Raw genomic sequence first — 19308 nt, 5'->3', positions numbered from 1 at the left:
TCGTAGATGTGTTTAAAATAAGCTCTCAAATATCTAAGATGCATCCCAGACCATCCAAGACTGGAAGATCAAAATATCTCTCTTAGCAACTCTCTCTCATCAAAGGTGCCTCACACTGAGGACCTGGGAATTGTCTCAATTGTACCTCTCTCTCTCTCTCTCTCTCTCTCTCTCTCTCTCTCTCTCTCTCATTACCACCTCTCTCTCTCTCTCTCTCTCTCTCTCTCTCTCTCTCTCTCTCTCTCTTCTCTCTCTCTCTCCCTCATTACCACCTCTCTCTCTCTCTCTCTCTCTCTCTCTGTCCTTCTTCTTCTCTCTCTCTCTCTCTCTCTCTCTCTCTCTCTCTCTCTCTCTCTCTCTCTCTCTCTCTCTCTCTCTCTCTCTCCTCTCTCTCTCTCTCTCTCTCTCTCTCTCTCTCTCTCTCTCTCATTACTACTCTCTCTCTCTCTCTCTCATCTCTCTCTCTCTCTCTCTCTCTCTCTCTCTCTCTCTCTCTCTCTCTGCCTCTCATTTTTCCCCCACTCTCTCTCTCCATCCCTCGATTTAATTTCACTTCTTTTCAGGTTTTTACATTTTTTCCCTGCATTTTATCCCTCCCACTTCATTTTTCTCCACTTCCACTTCACCATAAATCAATTTTAATAAAATGATAGTTCGAGCTCTTCAGAAATTCGTCTGCTTTCTTCGTTACCAAAACATTCGGAGCGGAAAGCCTTTAAAATGATTTATTATTGTCAAGCATAAAACGCAATGGTCCTTTTTTCGAAAATTCGCAGCAGGCGACAAATAGCAGATAGATATTTTCAAGGTAAACGAACTTAAAATAAAAATACGACGATGAGATGAAATTTTTAAGATATATAATATATATATTTTAATCATATAAATATAGGAGCTTTTGTTTATTTTAGATTTAACATGGATTAGATTGAGAGATTTTTTTATTAAATTATCATATATCAAAAGCCTTTGAGTTACATGAATTGTTAAGTTGCTATTAGTTATTATATATATATATATATATATATATATATATATATATATATATATATATATATATATATAATATTATATAATATTTATATAATAAATAATTTTAGTAATTTAAACTAAGTACCTTTTATAGCTAACGAGACTTAGATAATTTAATAAACCATACCTTATATTAAACAGATAGATACTTTATTAATAAAATTTTAAATCATGGATAATATTCTATATTATTACAGGATACTGCCAGTTACATTAAAAACCATTATTTAGAGTAAATATTTCAATTTGTGCAGTCCTGACACTTTGATATTCTTAAAGATATGATTTAATACAGACCTGATACTAATTTAATCCAAAATTGAACACATTTTTAATATGACGATTTCAATGCTACTTTAGTCAAGTTTCCCATTGAATAACGTCTTGGAAATATTTTACAAGACGGCTCGACAAAATATTGCAAACATGTTTTAATTTTTCACAAAAATCTACATTTTTAATGTATAGATTTTAAGAATACTTTATTTTACATGATTGAGAAGCAATTAATTGAATTTTTATTGATTTCTTAAATGTGATTTAATGTTTTACTTTAAATTTTCTGTCAAGTTTCAAAGATTGACTGACTGTTTGTTTTACCAAACTGCAAAGGGAAAATACCTTTGAGATTTCTTGTTTTTACTAAAAAATATCCATTAATAATAAACTTTGATATCATTAAATATAATATTTCAGTTATATTTTTACATGCAATTAAATCATTTGAAATATATATTTTTATATTGATTTTTTTAAAGCTTAGACAATAGCTATATGTTGTAAAGTGCCTGAAAGTAATAGTTGCTTTGTGATGATTTTAAAATATATTTATTTATGAATATTTTGCAAGAATAAGAATAATATTTAAGACCAAAGCAAAGAAGAATTATTTATATATATATATATATATATATATATATATATATATATATATATATATATATATATATATATATATAAATTTCTGACTCACGTCGGGATCGAACCCAGGTCTCTCAGGTGGAAAGCAAGGGCGTTATCCACTGGGCCATACAAGTCTAAAAGAAGTTGGAACCTGAGAGCAACTGCACCCAAGGAATTACCTGGGCAAGCTAACTGCTTGCATACCAGCGAGTTTTCCCCAACTTCCCGACTCAGCAATGACCCAGTAGACAACATTTCATTCGAAGAAGGGTACTATGGCGAAACTGGCAAATCATGTAAAGAGCGAAGCAAACAACATCTGCAGAACATAAGGCATTATAATCAGACGTCGGCAGTTGCCAAACACTGTTGGGAAAATGATCACAGAATAGACTGGGAAAATATGAGTTTTCTGTACAGGAACACCAACAAAACATCTAGACTGGTTGTAGAGAACGCCTTCATAACTTGCGCCAACAACACGATGGCAGGGAACACCGGAAACGGCTTTGAAGACAGCATATCTAGAAAAATCGTATACTCCACAGTAGCAAGGAAACGAAGAAAAAACGCAAGAGAACGCACGGAAAACGGACATCTGGAACCAGGGATCAGAGAAAGACCAAGGTCAAGAGAGGGTGGAGGTCACACAGGAAGAGCTAGGCGATTATAGGATTAAAAGTACCCAGCACACAGATATAAATACAGCCGGACTATGCGTTTGCTCATTGTACGGATACTTGATAATGTGGACTGTTTGTCCAAGAAAGCTTGTAACTTTTTGAATAAAAACTCCATTAGATACCATCCAGTTTGAATGAGGTCCTTTCAGTAATTCTACTAATGCACAGAACAATTGTGTATGTGATAAAATATATATATATATATATATATATATATATATATATATATATATATATATATATATATATATATATATATATATATATATATATCATATTAAATCGTTAAAATTTGTTGAACCTTACGTAAAATCGAGGGGTTACAAAGTTGTTAGTTAGTCTTCATTTGTTTGGTTTTTTTTTTGTTACTTAAAGTGCCAATAGGTGCCTATAGCGTCGCAGGCCCCGTGAATTTCTTAAAAAAGACGTGCCTAAAGTTAATTACGAAAAATATCAATCATAAGCACACGATAAGTGTGATATTGAACGTAAATCTTAAATATGATGTCAAATGCATTCAAAATTTTTATGAAAATTATTCAAGTACGAGCCTAAAGGGAATTACGAAGAATACGAATATTTAAATTTAATATCATAGATATGACATGGAATATGAATTTTGAATATGATATTAAATAAGTATAACATTTTAATCAAAAGGATTCGATCGTACTCCATAAATTATATTACGATTTCATATATTTTTAGGTTTTTATTTTAGGCCCGTTGTCTCTCAGACTCCCACACCCAATGTAAACAACAGGACTGTGGCTGAACTGTCACCGAAATACGACTTGGTTTTTTTTTTTTTAAATATTCTTTTAATCTTAAACTAATTATGAGTGTTGTTTAGTGGTGGTGTACTTGCAGTTCTCTGTCACGGCCTGAGGGCAAAATTTGCAAATAAATCTGTCAAACGGATTTGGTACGATCCCTCTTATATCAGCAGGGTTATTTTGCAGAAGACTCCAGCCACCTCCCACATTATAATTTATAATTTTCTTGGGTAAAACACATCAAAGCCAAAAAATTATTCTCAATACATAACCCTCGCAAATGCTTAATAACAGAGGAAAAATAATCAGATTACGACCGAAGGTAAGACAGTGATTCCCCCCCCCCCCATAACTAATACGGCAAATGTCCTATCATTTCCTAGCCATTTTTGCACGAAAAACCCAAAATAGTTTTCATGCAAAATGGCTAGCTGGGGTCTTTCGAAATGGCTGGCTGGAGTCTTCTGAAAAATTACCCATCACCAGTATTCATTGCTTAGGTGTTCTGAATGTCCATAGAATTATGAATGTGGGGAAATTGAGCTAAAGTGTTTGTTACAGCATCAGTGTTGTTAACTAGCGTAATTTGCACAAAGGACTGAAGGAGTCTCAGGTGTCATAGGTGGTTAAAGTTAAGTATACCTTAGTTTAACCAGACCACTGAGCTGATTAACAGCTCACCTAGGGCTGGCCCGAAGGATTAGATTCATTTTACGTGGCTAAGAACCATTTGGTTATCTAGCAACGGGACCTACAGGTTATTGTTGAATCTGAACCACATTATGACGAGAAATGAATTTCTATCACCAGAAATAAATTCCTCTAATTTTTCATTGGCCGGTTGGGGGAATCTTACTTTCTACCCTCTCCCAACAATTGTTTCATAGTGCAACTGTGAGGTTTTCCTCCTGATACACCTTCTAAACCTCCTTTACTCTCAATTCTCCATTCAGTGCTGAATGATCTCATAAGTCCCAGTGTTTGGCCTTTGGCCTAAATCTTATATTCCTTATATTCCCATTCAAGTACCATCCTTTCACAAATTTCTTGCTTTGTGAGTGCTACTTGTTCGTGGTGCATATTTTAAAGTCATTTAATATCAGATATGTTAAAGGTGGGCTGTTTTTTATTCTGCCCCAGAAGAGCCCTTGATATTTTAGTTTTTTATTTATGAATTTAGTAATTTTTACAGGGTATTTAGGTGTTGCTCTCTTGGTTTAAGGAATTATTTGGGTGTTGCTGTCTCAAGTTTAGTAAATCTTTAGAAAAGTGCTGCATCTAGTTATCTTAAAATTTCTGATGGCTAGTGTTAGTGAACACTGTTATTAGGTCTTGGCATTGGTCCATTTACTCATATAGCCCAGAGTTTTTATGTGAATGGAATTGAAGGCCTTCTATTTAGTCAATGACCCATCACCTTTGACTTGAGGTCAGTTTATCCAGAGCAAATTCACCACTGCTCCATAGATATTCCTTTGAGCAGCTTTGTAGAGAGTTTTGACTGAATGCACATCCAGTTCTGTGACCTCCATGTACAAGTCAGGTTTTAGTCAGTGGTTTGGAACTTCTAGGCTTTTCTGGTCATTCCACAGGAAAATTGTGTTCTGCATTTATCATGGATTTTTTGTGTTTTCATGTTACAGTTGTGTGTCTTGAGGACCAAGAGTTTTTACAACTTATCCATGAAGCTTCTTGTCCTTTTCCTTGTAGTAGGAGAAGAACATTAACTTTGATTGTATGGAATGCATTAGAATCTCCATCCTTTCGGTATTTATTAAGTTGTAATTTGGTCAGATATACAGTGAACTACTACTTATTTGTAAAAGAGAAGTTTTGGACCAGCTTGAAGATATTGCACAGCTTCACTCTGTTGCCAAGCTGAATGGTTTAATCCAGTTTTTGGTATATCAGTAGACCTGTACAAATCTAGAATCATCTCTGCTGGGAAGGTTTTTACTCAAATATCAATTATTCACACCACTTGGGTATTCTGATCTAACTAGACACTCGGGTAGAAATAGAGAGTTTGTAGGACCTTGCATATGCTTGAAGGTGTCATTAGTTTTTCTGCTTTGGTGATGTGTTTATATATATATATATATATATATATATATATATATATATATATATATATATATATATATATACATATACTGATGCTTTATAAAGGAGTTTACAAGGGAGCCATGGCATCTTATAGTCCGTCGACTAGATGGAGGGTTACTTTGCACCCTCACCCCAAGGACTTGACTTTATTGGTAAGTTGTACACCTTAGTTCATTATAGACTGGGAAAAAAATGTTCCCATCAAAAAAAGTCATTTGCACTAGTCCGGACGGTATGATTAAATTTGACCACAATTCCCTTCCAAAAACAGTACTCAGTGTCCTCATCCAAATGTGTTTATATTGAATTATGCAGAACAAATAAAAAGACTGTATTGGTTGAACTTCATAAAGTCTTTATATACATGCATTAAGTTTAAACATATCAACATACAAGAAAACATCTCATTATAAGCATTGATCAGAGTGACTAGTAGAGTATTCTATATATAAATTAGAAAAAGTGTCCAGAGATGCATTTTATTATATTACTTATATGTTTTCAGGTGACTCCCAGAAATTGACGATACCCTTGGACGGTCCCAGTGGAGTCATCAGTACCTGCTATGGAGACCCCTGTACAGTGGAATGAAGTTATCACATGTCCTCACAACAAAGGTATTTGTCATCCTACAAAGGGCTTCTGACATTTTACGCTCCTCAGTCGCTGGTTTACATGACATGGGTGTACTAAAGCATTTCCTTTAGTTAGTTTATAGCTAAAAATGGCATAGATGAATTCACGCTCTTCATTCTTCATTTTCCTTGATTTTTTTTTGCTGTTTTAAGAAGTTTTTTTTCCAATGGATGCTCAAGGAGATGTTTTTCAGAAATTCGGCTCCTTATTCCATTAAAACTGCATCTTACAATAAGGCAAACATTCATTCATGTAGAAGAGAAATTATTGTTGCATTACTGTATACACTTCATATGCCGTCAGCAGCAGTGCTTCCTCAGAGAGTTTGAATTTTAGGAACACTGGAAAAAGGTTCAGTAAGGGAAATTTGCAAGATACAGTACATTGTTGTTTGTCATTTTTTCATTGAGCTTTTGAGTAAAGCTGTTTGAGCATTTCTGTTTTCAGTATCAAGAGTTATATTGCTTAGCTAATTACTTCAGTCTTTTGTGCAAGAATCCCAGGTGATGTCTATTATTCTCTCTACAGGAAACGAGCATTATCCCATTGTGGATGTAAAGTAGGAGATGTTAAGAAGATAATGCAAGCTACAATTGATGACAGGACACTTGTCAGGTAATGGTGAGTATCGTTTTCAAAAATAGAATTGTTACTAATAATTAGCTGTTGATATTCATGCAGTAAAGTTAAAGGGTCAGTCTTTATAAATTAAAACACTGACAATAAAAAGATAGAATTTTTTGATTGGATGGTCAATGAATAGTTTTCAGTTTCATGTTTGGATACCTTCAGTTACATAGGGATTCTTAAGGTCAACATTAAAGTTCACTTGAGTTTAAGTTGAGAGAGAACTTTGAATTTTAACATCAATTAATTCAGGCTCTGATTAAGACCAGAATTATTTATTCCTCTTTCTGTGAGCTTTTCATAGACTTTTGTACTGTGCGACCTTCAGGTGTCAGATTAGTCAAGTGCTTCCAACAGCAAAAGTTCTGTTGGTGCTTGCATGAGTGAGAGATGTTTGGGGACCTTAGTGTATTTGGTTGCAATGACTTTTGTCTTATTGTCTTCTGGTTTTCAGTCTGATTCATGGCTCTTTTGCATTTTCTCCTAAGACTCTGACCTGCATGTCTAAACAATGCAGATGTCAACCTGCCTTTGCTGTCCATATGGTTCATCCTAATATACACAGCATATGTTTGTGCTACTGCTCTTTTTACCTTATTAGTGCATCACCTGGCTTTGTAAACAGTTTATTAAGCAACAGCGGCCTTCCACCATAGGGGGTTAGTGCCATCCGTGCACCTTATGCTGTGCACTGTGGGCATTACTTTAGGTTCTTTGCAGTGTCTTCCATGGCCCCTAGCTGCTTCAGCCCCTTTCGTTCCTTTTACTGTACTTCCATTCATATTCTCTTTCTTCCATCTTACTTGCCACCCTCTCCTAACAGTTGTTTCATAGTTTTCCTCCTGTTACACCTTTAAAACCTTTTTGCTCTTGGTATCCCTTTCAGCGACGAATGACCACATAGGTCTGAGCGCTTGGCCTTTGGCCTAAATTTTATATTCCTGTGATATTCAGACTGATTCATGGCTCCAGTCTATCTTCTCCTAGGACTGTCTGCTTGTCTAAACAATGCAGATGTTGGCCCGACTGTGATACCATCCTTACGTACCATCCTTACGTCTCATCCTAATATGTACAGCAGATTTGCCTCTTTTCTTTTTATGTCATCAGTGCCTCTCCTGCATTCTTAAATATTTCATTCAGCATCATTGATTTTGACAGAATTCCAGTACTGCTTCTCCCTCTTAGTTCCTCTCTGCAAAGCCAGATCTTCTGGTCGCATCCCTAATAAAGCCAGCTGGCTTCTTCCTGATGTCTTGTAAGTGCCTCTGATAGCTAGTGTTATTGGGCGTGAGTGTGGTTTACTAGGCAGTCCAGAGTTACAGTCTTGTCAAGTCTGTTGTTTCCAAACAAGTCTTGTAATTTGGTGGTTGTGTCACCAGTATATTTCAGTAACTTGTAGTAGGTGGTCCAAAAATTGGAAGATTCCTGTTGTTTATGTATGTTAATTGTTTTCTTTCGGTAACAACTAGTCTGTTAGATTCAGTTCATTATAAAGTACTATACATATCACACTAAAATGTATAGAGTATTTTAGTGTGGGTTGTGCAGAGCGCTTTGAAACCCGATGAACTTAGCAAGTGAGTGTGCTGGATTTATCATGGTCCCATGATAGTATGCTGTTTGAGAACAAGAGTATTGCTGTCTTCAGTGCATTTGTCAGTATTTTGAAAGTTCTTAGTATGGCTGCATATGAAAGTTCACCAGCATTAGTAGTAGCTTTTGTGGTAATTTCTGAGAGTAGGATAGCGTGATGGATTTTATGTCAGCGCCAATATTTCTGCTCTTGTGTATACTAGCAGTTTATGCATTGTGATTCCCATATTGGTGGTTGGGGAATTTTGTCAGAGTATTAAGCTATTTATTATGGCGGGACTGAAGATTTGCAAGTGTACGAGAGATGAAGTTTTTTCTGCTGTTGCCTCTAGTTTTTCATCTGATATTCTGGTCATCGTCATGTTTTTGTTTGGATCAAGGTAATGGACCATGCTTACATCTGTGGCTGTAGTGCACGAATCAGTGTGAGAAGTTCTAGTTGTGGCAGGTCACAGTACTTTGGTGGTCTGGTATCTTTAATAAATGACTAATCCTTCAGATTGTAATTTGAGCTTATTGGAATGTTCCAGTCCCTGGGTTCTCATTCATTAGGGTAATAGTAGCATCTCGACATAACAGACACTTTGGTGGTCTGCCTTTCTGATAAGTAAAAAAGTCCTTCAAGTAACAAAGACCCTGTAATTGGAGCTGGAGGAGATGAGATGGCTGGATATCCTTTTCCATTAGCCTGAGCTTGAGCTGTTATTTTATATATGTTCTAGAAGACCCCACTTTGCATTGACTTTACACCTAGGGGATTAATTTAGGAAGAACATCAATTTTCCATCATGATTTAAAAAATTCTGAGAAATCCATTGTATCATAATGTTATTTCACAGGCTTCTCTAATGGCTGGTGTTACTGAGCTTTGTTTGTAGGCCTTAGTAGCGGTTTACATGGATTAGTAGCCTTTTTAAGCCTCAGTATGTGAGTGAATTAAATGTTTGCTTTCTAGTCGGTTCCCGTAGGGATGGATGGATGGATGGATGTATGATATTTAGGGCAAAAGCCCAGGCACTGGGGCCAACAAGGCCATTCACCGCCGTAATGGAAAGAAAATAAATTATGTTAAAGTTATGAATTCATGAAGGAAATGATTAATAAATAAAATGAAGTGATGTGACCAATAAATAAGGGTATGAAGTTTAATGAATGATGTGCTATATACATAAAAAAAAATTAATGTCATTAAAATTCTACGTGATGTAATAAATTAAATAAAATTAAATATCGTTAAAAATTTTAATACACTTTAAAAAAGAGATGATAGCAGAAATATCTGCTTCATCTCCCAAAATATCAGACAGGGATTTACCCTGAAAATATCTCTCTCTTTGGTTAAAATATCTGGGGCAGACCACCAGAATGTGCTCCACTGTTAGTGTCTCATCACAGTAAGCACACTCTGGAGGGCTGCTTCCTTCAAAAATAAACTGATGGGTCAGACGAGTGTGCCCAATCCTTAATCTCGTTAAAATAACCTCTGTTCGCCTGTCAAGCTGGAATGACGAAGACCACGGTAGTACATTATCCCTAATATTTCTATATTTCTTATTATTGGCAAGAAGGGGAGAAGTCCATCTTTCTTGCCATTTACTTAAAACATAAGATCTAATGGGACCTTTTAGATCTGTATGAGGCACTTTTTCTAAAAGAGGTTTCTGATAAAATACTAGCAGCTTTCAAACCCTGTCTGCCATCTCGTTTCCAGCGAATCCCCACGTGAGAAGGGACCCAACAGAAAGAGACTGATTTACGTCGACAATATATACAAAAAGCCACTCCTGAACTTTTTTTGAATTAATGGATGAAAGCTATTAAATTTGTTAATAGCTTCTAAGGTGCTTCTAGAGTCTGAGTATATGACAAAATTAGAGTCACTACTTTGAAAAACTAAATCTAGGCAGACACTACGGCTGTTAATTCGGCAGTAAATATTGATGCAGAGTCAGGTAATTTAGCTGTGTACGCTGTATCACCAAGGATAACAGCGCAACCAACACCACTATCTGACTTAGATCCATCTGTATAAATTTTTGTAAAATTAGTATGGGTAACATCGTGCTCTAAGAATTTTCCCCAGCCTTCTTCTACAGTGCAGTCCTTTTTGTTAAACAGTTTCTTACATATTGATGCTTCTGGGATAAGCCATGGAGGATTTACAGGATATTCTACTTCCAGGACTTTCTGGGATTTAAGGTGATTATTCTTAACATCCTCATTCAGTCGAATTTGGAATGGTTTAGAAGCTCTTGTACCAGAAAACTTCTGAGTCTGTTTCCTTTAGTGCTTGAAAGGAGGGATTTCTGGGAGCACTTTTCATTCTAGCCATGTATCGCAACCCTAGCTCTTGCCTTCTTAGATCAAGGGGTAAATGATCTGTGTCGACATAAATGCTTTCAACAGGCGAAGTTCTAAAAGCCCCTGAGCATATTCTCAACCCCATGTTGTGTACAACATCCAGTTCCTTTAGCTTGGTTTTACAGGCTGAGGAATAAATCTGACAGCCATAGTCTAACTTAGATCGACACAGAGAGTCATATAGCCTCAGAAGGGATTTCTTATCAGCCCCCAACTAAATCCAGAGACAACCTTTAAAATATTCATAGATTGTTTAACATTAAACTTTAGGGCATTTATGTGGCTAGCCCATGTTAATTTATGGTCAATAGTCATCCCCAGAAATTTAACTTCACTCTTGTAAGGAAGGATGGACCCTTTTAAATTAAGTGTGGGAACCTCTTCCACACGCTGGCACCTGGTGAATCTTACTGCAACTGTTTTGGAAGAGGAGAATTTGAAACCATTCTCATCAGCCCACTTAGTAATAGCATTAATAGACCTTTTGCAAATGTTTACATACGGACAAGGAATCATATCCTGTGCAGTATATTGCAAGGTCATCGACAAAAGCGAGCATTTAACAGGGGGCGAGATTTTTTAATCACACTATTTATTGCCACTGAAAAAGTGTTACACTTAAAACACTTCCTTGGGGAACTCCTTCCTCCTGCATAAAAGGTTGGGAGAAGGAGTTTCCACTCTTACCTTAAAAAGTCTGTCTGATAAAAAGGAATATATAAACCTGACCATTCTTCCACATATGCCCATCTTGTGCAATTGTTTCATGATGCCAATTCTCCAGGTAGTGTCATATGCTTTCTCCAAGTCAAAAAATATGCCAATGGTCTGACACTTTTTGGCAAATCCTTGCTGGATTTGGTTGGTCAGCCTCAGCAAGGGATCAAGGGTGGAGCGGTTTTTTCTGAAACCAAATTGAAATGGCGATAGTAATCCTTTGGTCTCCAGGTGCCAAACCAGTCTAGTGTTTATCATTTTCTCCATCAGCTTACATACACAGCTGGTAAGAGCTATTGGTCTATAGCTGGTGGCTTGGGAAGCATCTTTATTAGGCTTTTTAACAGGGACAATTATGGATATTTTCCAGTCCTTGGGTAAAATTCCAGTTTCCCATATTTTGTTTATAATCTTCAGTAAATATTTTTGGCATCATCTGGGAGGTGTTTCAGCATTTCATATATGATTGTATCCTCACCTGGAGCTGTGGATTCACTTGAGGAGAGCGCCTCACGAAGTTCTCTTAGGGAAAATTTGTAGTTGTATGGTTCAGATTTTCCCTGAATCAAACTTCAGACACATTTCAGAATTCCTAATTCTTTGAAATTCTGGAGAATAATTGTTAGGCTGGAAACTTTAGAAAAGTGTTTTCCTAGCTCATTGGCAACTTCAGTGGGCTCTGTGATTAGAGTGTCATTTATTTTTAATGAGGCAATGGTGACGCTACAAATTTTCCACTCAGTTTCCTTATTTTGCGCCACACCACTCTCAGTGGGGTCTTGGAGTTTATTCCATTAATATAGTAAAGCCAACATTCTCTTTTGGCTTTCTTATAAAGCACCTTGCTTGGCTAAAGCACGTTTGTAGATTAATTTAGACTGAGGGGAGCCACTAGTTTTGTAACGTCTGTAGCATTTCCTAGTCACTTTTCTCAGAATACCACATGTCTTATTCCACCAGGGAACTGCAGGTCTACGAGGTTTGCCTTTTGTTTTGGAATCGAGCTTTCAGCACTCTTCAAAGTAGATTCAATAAAGTAATCATAGGCATCTAGATGAGAATGAAAGGACTCAAACTCCTATCTAGATTGACACCCTTACTAAATTTATCCCAGTCTGCGTCCTCTACCTTCCACTTAGGTAAAACTTCTGATGGAGCATTCAGAGCATATTTCAAATGGATCGGGTAGTGATCACTTCCATTTAAATCTTCATTAACAGACCAATTAAAATCAAGGTGGATACTAGTTGAAGAAATACTAAGGTCCAGTGCAGAGAAATGATTATCGTGAATGTTGTGGAAAGTCATTGACCCATTATTATACAGGGTAACATCATTCCTGTCAATAAGGTCTTCGATTAATTTCCCTTTACTATCTAAAAACCGACTTCCCCAAAGGGGTTGTGGGCATTAAAATCACCTAGCAGAAGTAAAGGAGCTGGAAGTTGGTCAATTAACGACTGAATATCTCCAATGTTAAAATCAAGGTCTGGTGGAAGGTATAAGGAGCAGATTGTTATCCTCTTTTCCAAAATGACTGAAATAGCGACAGCTTGTAGTGTTGTATTTAATTGTATTGTGGAGTGCTGTAGAGATTTATTAATAATAATTGCAGCACCTCCATGGGCACGATCACCAATTGGGGGATATGATTTAAATATTGAATAATTTAGTCCAGGATTATAAACAGAGTTGCTAACATAGTTTCCTGTAGGCATATAATCCCTGGATTAAATTCATGCATTAAAACTTTTAAGGTCTTCTGTTGGGCTCTGAGACCTTTTCAGTTCCACTGAAGAATATCGAGCAAGAATGCTAAAGTGGTAAAAATGTGCTACTTCCCACTCCTTGAGGGGAAGTACTGTTCCTAGGGTGGAGTGGGAAATTCTCCTTTATAAGAGATTGTTTTCTTAATCCTTTTCATCTGAATTGGTGTTCAGGGTCTTTGGTTGATCTTCATATTTTTTATTATGAACCTGATGTTCAGAATTATTGCTGTGGTTCTGTGCACCACTAATCCTATTTGTCTTAGGGCGGCAAGACTGAATTGAACTCAGATGTTTTTGTTCTGAAACTACTTTTGGAACCACCTTTCTAGGAGGAGAGATGTCTTCCAAAACACTGAACCCATTTGAAAGTTTTATTATAAAATTATCATTATTTGGGAACTATTTTTTGTGCGTTTCTTGGTAGTTGCAAACAGTTTTATTATTATTTTTGTTTGTGGCTGTATGCGATTGATGGCTCTGAACTAGCTCTATCTAATTGGGATTGTTCCTTTACCTTATTTTGGTTTGAAGTATTTTCAGAATATTTTCCTGAATTATTGGCTGATTTTGGCACCCTTTATTTTGGAGATGAATCAACAGCTGTGGATGTGGTGGAAGATAAATTTTCTGTTCTTTTGGAAGTACAATTTTTATGGGACTTCAAAGCACTTGCTTCAGAAAATTTCTCACCAGTTTGGAGATTTTCATTATTATTTATGGTTCGAGAAATACCAGGTTTGTGATATCTTCCATCAGACACAGTTATTGGTGGCCTTACATTGTTGGAAGTTTTCATAAGTTTTATTACAGAAGCAACGAGTGTTGGCACTTTTGTTTGCCCCCATTACCGTCGCTTTGCTTCACTAATGCTAATATGTTCATTATCTGCCACTGCCAACACTTCTTGTTCAAATTTATATCTGGGACAAGCCCTAGAGTTTGGTGTGTGATCACCCTTGCAAAGAAAACAGTATCGGGCTGCTTTGCAATCATCAAAATTATCGTGCTCTGCAGAGCACACACAGGACATCTTTTATTGTTATCGCAAGAGTTTTGAATGTGGCCATATTCAAAGCATTTTATGACACTGTCTAGGACTTCTTTTATATTTTTAACCTGCATCCTCTCATGGCCAACAATGATGGTATCAGGTAGGTAATTGGAGGAGAAGGTTAAAGGATAGCTGCATCACCACCCAGTTTTTTACATGAGATACACAAGGAGGGCATCGATGGAGAATCTCTTCCTCTTTAAAACATGCAAATCTTTTGAGTAATACTCCTTTCAGTGTATTAAAAAATCTGTGAGAAGAAATAGATTCAATATTTCCACTTTCAGGAGGTTTAAAGTTAGCTAACAGAACTGCTTGAGTCTCATTTCCAGCTTTTATTAGAAGGTTCTTTCCATACCGTTTCAAATTTCCAATGGGAATGGAACCAACCTTGCTCTCAATGCAGTCAGCAGCTTTTATCAAATTTTTCCCTCCCTCCTTGTAGATAGCAACATGCCATAAAGGGGGGAGGAAGAGCTCTGGTTATGAGACTGGTCCATGTTCTTCAGCCTTTGGAACAAAGTCAAATGGCTCATCATTCAAGTTTTTCACAGAAAACACTTTCGTGCTGACAACTGAGTCATTTAGAATGTGGCCATGTAGAGTTTGTTGTGCCTCACTAGCCCAAGGGAGAGGAAAAATTTGATAAAAGCACAAAATGACTGCTTATCTTTTCTAGAATTAATTTCATTCTTTCCACTTTGCCGAATTGCTTCACTGGCTGTATAAAAATTCGTAATCTAATGATAAGTTTACATTAGTGCAATAAAGGACCTATTATTTGAATCAAATCCACCAGATTTATTAACACCCTGGTGTCTCAGTGTTTGGTTCTGTCCAACAGCCAAGCCCGTATCCATGTTCATGCCAGAAGTCGTTGCCAGTGCCGTTAAGTCGTCAGATCCAGGGAGGAGAACTTTGCCAAATCCATAAGTTTAAACCAGTCCAGGATGCAAAGGTTGCAAAAAGTGCACACCCGACACCCAAGAGCCCCTGCACAGACCCCGACAGCATATCAAAAGGACAAACTGGGCAGCTCTACTGCTCAGCTTCCCCACCCCAACACACTCCCAAAGCCCACGAAGAGACCCCTGTAGATGCCAAGCATGCACACATCAGACCACCACACACAAACTGGTTCATCCACCCACCCAAAACTGCTTGGTATATCAAGAAAGTATCGTAGATCAGTCAGGTATTCGCATTCTCCACCAATGGCACAAGTGAGAGTTGACTCCCAACAGTCCACCCCATACCCTACCATTCAGGATAGCACCAGTACGCTTGCAGTGGCCCAGGTATAAGCCAATCCGCCTGCTGGGAGTTCTGCCCCCACTAATGGGGACTGACTCCCACTCCAACCGCACTCATTGGGCTTCCGGACAAAAGCCAGAGTCCCACCTCCAAAACCAGCCCCCTGGATTCCGATGGGCTGATCCCCAGAGATGGTTCCGCCCTCAAGATAGCAGTGGGAAAAATCCCATCACCATCTCTTTGAGGTCCAAACTATCTCGGGATTAACTCAACCACCACAACTCCCACAATTAGCTTTAAAAATTGAGAACCCTTCCAAAAAAATGATCCCTTCTCAGACTCACCTAAGCAGTAAAATTTTGAATGTGGAAATGTCCACGCCATTTAAACCAAAAACTATGTAGGATGATTAGTAGGACCCGGGCCCAAAGGCCAGGGTCCCTTAGCCCTCACCTCGTCAAGGTCTCCTTTCTAGAGGGTTCCCAGTGGGGTTAGTGCCGTGAGTGCACGGCATACTGTAGGCATTACTTAAGGTTCTTTGCAGCATCCCTTCAGCCCCCAGCTGCAACCCCTTTCATTCCTTTTACTGTACCTCCGTTCATAATCATTTTCTTCCAACTTACTTTCCTTAACCCTCTCCTAGCAATTGATTCATAGTGCTTCAACTGCTTTGAGGTTTTCCTCCTGTTACACCTTTCAAACCTTCTACTGTCAATTTCTGTTTCAGCACTGAATGACCTCATCATGGGTCCTGGCATGTGGCCTTTGGCCTAAATCCTATATATTCTATTCTAGTTGGTGACCCAGAAGCCACTTCCAACTTGAAACCGGTTCAGTTAAAGTCCACTATTATTCTGTGGGTATCGCTTAGCTTCGTTCTCTAGAGACTCATGACTTTTTTCTCCTCCAGTTCGTTGACCCCTTTGTACAACCAGTGTTTTGGCACTTCCAGGTTTCTCCAGTCACCACAGAAATAAATATTTTGCTCTAATCATTATGGCTTTCTAGTTTTTCATGCTGTAGTATTGTTTGTTCTTCTTTTTGCTAAGAGCAAGAGAGTGTGGTCTGGGAAATTCGAGTATATGCTCTTGCATATGTCTCTTGATGCCCAAAGTTTGTTTACATTTTACTCTAAGTTTTTTTATTTCTCCTTCCTAGACTGTGGAATTGCAGTTCAGTAACATTAAAAGAGACTATTTTTGGCTGTCCTGATTTTGATCATGAGTGAATGAAAGTCAAGACCTTGAAATTTGGTCAGAATCTTCAACATTCTGTTTGATCCAGTCAGCTGGTTTTTAAAAAGCGATAAGTTTCTCGATAAGAATCACATTAGTAGTCATAAAAAATAAGATTCGTTTTGTGCTAGTCTTGTGAGAGTTTGCATCTTCACGCTGTTGCCAGGTTGAAGTATTAAGTTGTGTTGCTGTGCAGTGTACAAGCAAGCATATTCCAACGTCTGCTATCCATGGGAGAGTGCTGCACATAATGTGGTGTGCGTGGTGCACTGTGACCAGTATGAAATGTTCTTTGTTGCATTGCTGATGTTCTGGTACTTTCCCCATTTCCTACTTCCTTACTGTAGCCTCTTTCATTTAAGAGCAGTTTCTTGGGGTCAAGACTTTTAAGTTTAGAAGTGTGACTCATTGGTCTCGTGAATTAATGCTGTATAATAATCATAATACAACTTATTTTATTTATGCAAAATTAGTTTTCTTATAACTTCATTTACTATATTTAGTTTTGATGTGACTCAGCTGATGTGTAGTTTAATATTAAACTACAGGATGCAGTGTGGTACACTGTAGGCATTACTTGAGGTTTTTTGCAGCGTCCCTTTGACCCCTAGCTGCAACCTCTTTCGTAACTTCTTTCATTCCTTTTACCATACCTCCAATCATATTCTCTTTCTTCCATCTGACTTTCCACCCTCTCTAACAATTGTTCCACAGTGCAACTGCTTTGAGGCTTTCCTTCTCTTACACCTTTCAGACCTTCCTACTGTCAATTTCCCTTTCAGCACTGAATGACCTCATAGGTCCCAGCGCTTGGCCTTTGGCCTAAATTCTGTATTCCTATCCTAAAGGCCTGATACATTTATCATGGAATTTTTCTTTTTGCTTATGGCATGTTCCTATGTGTCTGTAGTCCAATATTCTTACTTCATTCCATCCAGTCCAGGCTGTTTTCAATGAAACAGAAATGTTCTACCTGGCCTGAGGCATTTCTTTCGATTATAACATGGTCCAGTTTTGTGGAAAGATGATATGGCTCTACTGGGTATGGGGTTATGGTATGCTGACAGATTATTGGTACCAGCTGTCCTTAGTTTATTCAGCAATACCTGTGCAAAGCCAACCTGAGTGACAGTAATCCTTAATTGGGCTCACTAGGTCAGATTTATGCAGCCATTGTATGCCAGCCTTTCTCCTTGCAAATGAGGCTCACACTTCTGGTGTGCAGAAAAATGAATGGCATTCTGTGTGGGTATCAGAAATGAAATCGTGTGTGCTGTGAAAAGGAATACGGTGTACTGAAAATGGCCCTTTTCAGGGTAAGTGACAATATTGAGATGGCTACAGACTCTGAGTTAGTGGTCCAGCATGAAATCGTTAGCTGAAGGTTTCCTCCGTCAAAACCTTTCACACCGTTGGACTGCGGAAGTGTCTCCCTGAGGATGTTGTGCGATTAGAACTTCAAAAGTTTAAGTGAAGAGGCAATATATCTCTACCCTAAAACAAATCACCTTGTATTTCACTAATTAATTTAAATCTTTATCTAATTATTTATTATTGTTTTTTCCTTTCCTGATAACTGATATCCTCTTTCTGCAATTTCTTTCAAATGAACTCCATACTCTTTGGAAGCCTTGACTTTCACGTCAGTGCCCTGTAGGCTTGTTCCTTATTACTAGGGATTTATCATCTGAATAATAATAATAATAATAATAATAATAATAATAATAATAATAATAATAATAATAATAATAATAATAATAATATTCACCAGCTTCAAGTGACTGATTTTGCAGACTGAATATTAAACTGTGTTTTTTTACAGGCTGTGTTAACCATTGCTCCATGCAGCTACGTCGAAATTGAGCTGTCACCAGTTTTAGTTGAACAAGGGAGTTTTCGCTACCAGACTTTGAAGATGTTTTTATTTACTTATGGTGTGCCAAATTGAGCCTTCCAGTTTTAGTAAATCGTACAAGTGATACCAGGTGGTTTTATTTTGTCTCATTAGAGTGTTCTTGTCACCCTGTTTAAAATGCCTTTCCATACTTGAGGGCACGAAGATTGTGTGCTAAGCTGAAAAAGGGACAATTGAAGAGCTACACCTGATGGGAGTTCAGGCAGAAAGTGCATGGGGCAGAGGGGACTGGAGTGAACTCATGTTACGCATAACCCCACGAAAGGAGAGGTTAGCAAAAGTGGACTGTAACATCATTTGTTTCTGGAGCGTGTGCTTAAAGCTCTTGCATATTATATCCAAGTGAAAGTAGGCAGGACTTTCTTTTAAGTCCTTCAGCTGGTCACCAAAAGATTCTTCCTGGTTGTTAGATAAAGTATAAGTACAACCAACATTGTTTTTCAAAGTGTAAACCCTTGGCCACTCATATCAGGCATATTTGTTTTGAGAGTGAGTCAGTCCAGGAAACTTAACTGGTCACTTCTGCCATCATATTCCCTTGTGCTTTTTGTCCTTTTCTCCAGAAGTATCAATTCTCATCATGAGAGATTCGTCACAGACCTGTCTTCTAACAACAGGTATTGAAGTATCTTGATTCATTCAACTCA

General features: G+C 37.5%; 1 long non-coding RNA gene across 1 annotated transcript; it reads left to right on the top strand.

Annotated features, from left to right (window-relative positions):
• Positions 1-5225: 5225 nt before the first annotated feature.
• On the top strand, positions 5226-18998 carry LOC136851990 (uncharacterized). The gene is made up of 4 exons (XR_010857034.1): positions 5226-5652; positions 6006-6117; positions 6665-6757; positions 18569-18998. It is a non-coding gene; the product is annotated as an uncharacterized lncRNA (long non-coding RNA).
• Positions 18999-19308: the final 310 nt, after the last annotated feature.

The sequence above is a fragment of the Macrobrachium rosenbergii genome, chromosome 24 (assembly GCF_040412425.1).
Source record: "Macrobrachium rosenbergii isolate ZJJX-2024 chromosome 24, ASM4041242v1, whole genome shotgun sequence".
NCBI classification, from domain to species: Eukaryota; Metazoa; Arthropoda; class Malacostraca; order Decapoda; family Palaemonidae; genus Macrobrachium; species Macrobrachium rosenbergii.
The sequence above is the reverse complement of the archived record's forward strand: the minus strand, read 5'-3'. Positions and strand labels throughout refer to the sequence as shown.